Source organism: Triticum dicoccoides, chromosome 6B (assembly GCF_002162155.2).
Source record: "Triticum dicoccoides isolate Atlit2015 ecotype Zavitan chromosome 6B, WEW_v2.0, whole genome shotgun sequence".
NCBI classification, from domain to species: Eukaryota; Viridiplantae; Streptophyta; class Magnoliopsida; order Poales; family Poaceae; genus Triticum; species Triticum dicoccoides.
In genome coordinates this window covers 204036323-204039351 of record NC_041391.1, presented here as the reverse complement: position 1 = coordinate 204039351, position 3029 = coordinate 204036323, and positions in this window count along the sequence as shown.

The following is a 3029-nucleotide window of genomic DNA, read 5'->3' as shown; positions in this document are numbered from 1 at the left end:
TTCGGTTGTAAGAAGTGACTTCCTCCAGTTCATGTGTATTTGATGCAAGTTGCCGCCGTGGATTCGAGAAAGACAATGTTGCTTCCTTTGGAATCATCCCAAATCGGTCATGCATACGTGCAAAGTATTCTGTGGTTTGGAGACTTGCAACCTTCATTCCATATGTATTCCCGAGCACACCAAGCCACTGACTGATTTGCTCTAGGAGAAGAAGCTCCTCCTTAAGACTCGGGGCTTATACAAGGACTTCGATATCCTCAATGATGGTTCCCCACCAGAACTCGGTAGTGTTTTATTATAAGACTACTACGTGGTCATGCTTGTCTGGGACAACGTGTTCACATGTTGTAGCAGAACCAGCTCATGTTTTGGAGCTTACTACCGTAGTCCATTTCCCGAGAATCTCGCAACATCGTCTCGTCGATTTGTGTTGCAAACTATCCTTTTCTTTCTAGACTTGATGAGTTTGGAATATTCTGACACCAACCAGATCGGAATCTCAGGCTGATATGATGGTTGGAACGTTTCCGAAGAACTATAATATTGGTCTCACCATAACTGGTAAAGTGGATGTCGTGGCCAACGCACCCAACCGGAAGACCTATTATTGTAGTATCTTGATTGAGGAAGTTGGCCACATCCCATAAAGATTTCGTAGGATTTATTTCCTAGTTGTCCCTTATGGATTTTTGTGTTCCTGAAGTCCGGCCTTTTACTTGATGTTCTAGATACCAAACCATGTAAATGGGTTACGCTAGCACATCAAGGAGAACATTAGAAGCGGAGTGCTAAATGTCTCTCGGTCGATCATCCAGATTTTGTTTCCTTGGCCTCGCTAAGGTGAAACCTGAGAAGGTTACCTTCCTTTGCATCTGCATCGTCCATCGTTGTTCATCGTGGTAGTACGTTGTGTTCCTAGGATCCTTGACACGGATGTTGGTAAAACCTTATTGAATATGGAAATGCTCAAGTTTTTGAGAGGACGCACAAGCGCTACGTGTTATCATCGGCACTAACTGGGATTCCTCTCAGTTTCCTCGGTTATGCTATAACTTTTCAAACAGTTGACTCACTCTCTACTGTTGAGCTTCTCCCCAGTTACTAAAAACATCCCTTGTGTTGTTTTCAACAAGGTAATCCACATCATCCATTCTAATCCGGGTATGCCATTCTACCGAACCCCTCCAAATGATCACTAGAGAATTGCCTTAGGCTGGTATAAAGAGTTTCAATGATCTCTGAATCAAAGGTAATTCTTTTTGCCACTTAAGGGGATATTTCTACGAGACACCTTCCCTAAGGTGCGTCATTATGGTATCATGGTAACTCAACTCCTCACTACGTTGACAACCGTTCACCACCTTCTTAAGTGTGGAATTGTTGTCTACCTAGTGAACCCTCGTCATCTGTTCCACGCCATCCCTCTAGATGTGTGCTTCGTGTCTCGGCTTGAGAGATGTTGCTATGTCTCATTCCCTAAGTTGATCCTAAGTTGTTCGACCTTCAATAAGATCGATCCTTTTAGACTTTTTCCCTATCCTCTCTTTGTCATGTTGGCTGGAGTTCTCAGAGCAAGACGACGAGATAAAGATGGTGATTGAATCAACGTTCATTTGAAGTGCAACCTGGGTCGTGAAGATTGCGTTAGTTGTGTTTCCCCTTCATTCTACCCTATGCTTGAATCTCGGGACGAGATTCTTGTTTAGTGGGGGCGAGTTGTCACATCCCTAGTCCTGGTATGCAGTAGGCTAGCCCTTCATGTGTGCATCATGTTTAACTTCCAAATAAACTTGAAATGGGGGATGTTCAAACCCTAGCATAAAAAGGAATTCACTAGGTTCACCTAAAATATTCTTAGTAAGTCCAAATGGCTTTCAAAAATGTTCATCATTTCTGGTTAATACTGTAAACAGTAACCAGAGGTGTTGCACATTTTTCCATGACATATTTGGTCACTGAATTAAATCATATAGTATTTGCAATTGGGCATTTAAATGCTATATATTATTTAATGTGCTCAATTAATTCTGAACTTAAGTGTGGGCTATTAGGAATAATCCCAAAAGAGCCCACAATTATTTGCAGGATTTTTGGAAACATTTTAGTATTTTTAGAAAAGCCCTAAATTTTACAGAAAATAGAAAACAGGTAATAAAACACAGCAACCTTACCTGGACTTACCTTGCGGCCCACCAAGGATACCAGCCCACCTGCGTGGCCCGTTACTGTGCAGCCCAGCTGCCAGTCGTCTTCCTCACCCTCGCCCCGAAGCAGCTGCGTGCTGGACGCACGCGCATCGACGCCGGCCACCTCCTGCTTCGCGCTGGAGGCCTCTCCTTCGTCCTAATCCGCGTCTGGAGACGCCCGAGGCCCCCTTCTCACTTTCCCCTCACTCTCTGCTCTCTCCCTCGCCCTTATCCTCTCCCCTGGACCCCTCTCTCTCACCACTGAACGGAGCCGCCGCCACCGTCGCCATTCACCGCTACCACCGACCTCCCCACGGCCAGCCATCCCGCCCACGAGCTCCGCCTCACTGTCGCGCACCTCTACGCCGAACCACACGACCCCGGACGCCTTGAAGCCTCGTCATCAAGCTCTTCTTCTCTGCAGGGCCGCCTGAGATCGCCATCATCACCCGTCACCTCCAAGCCTCCCCCGAGGCCACCGAGCCGCTCGTATGACCCGCCGTGAGCTCCTCCTTCATTCCCCTCTCTCCCCTTGCTCGATTGCGCCGCATAGTCATTGTTTCCATCGAGCCCGAGAGCCTCCGCCTCCGGCCATGGCGCCGCCATGGTCAGAGCCACCGCAGCCCGCATCCGTGCGTGTCACCATGCTCAGAAGCTCCGCAGGAAGCCAACGCCACCGCCAGTTGCTTTCCCAGCGCACCGCAGCCGCGTCCCCGCACCCGGCCGAATTCTGGCCGCCGCGGATGACCTCTCCGCGCCCAACTCCGGCCATCCCAGCAGCTGCCACTTGCACCACCCGACGTGCCTCCCCGCGGGCTTTCAAAAGAGCCTAGCCGCGCTTCA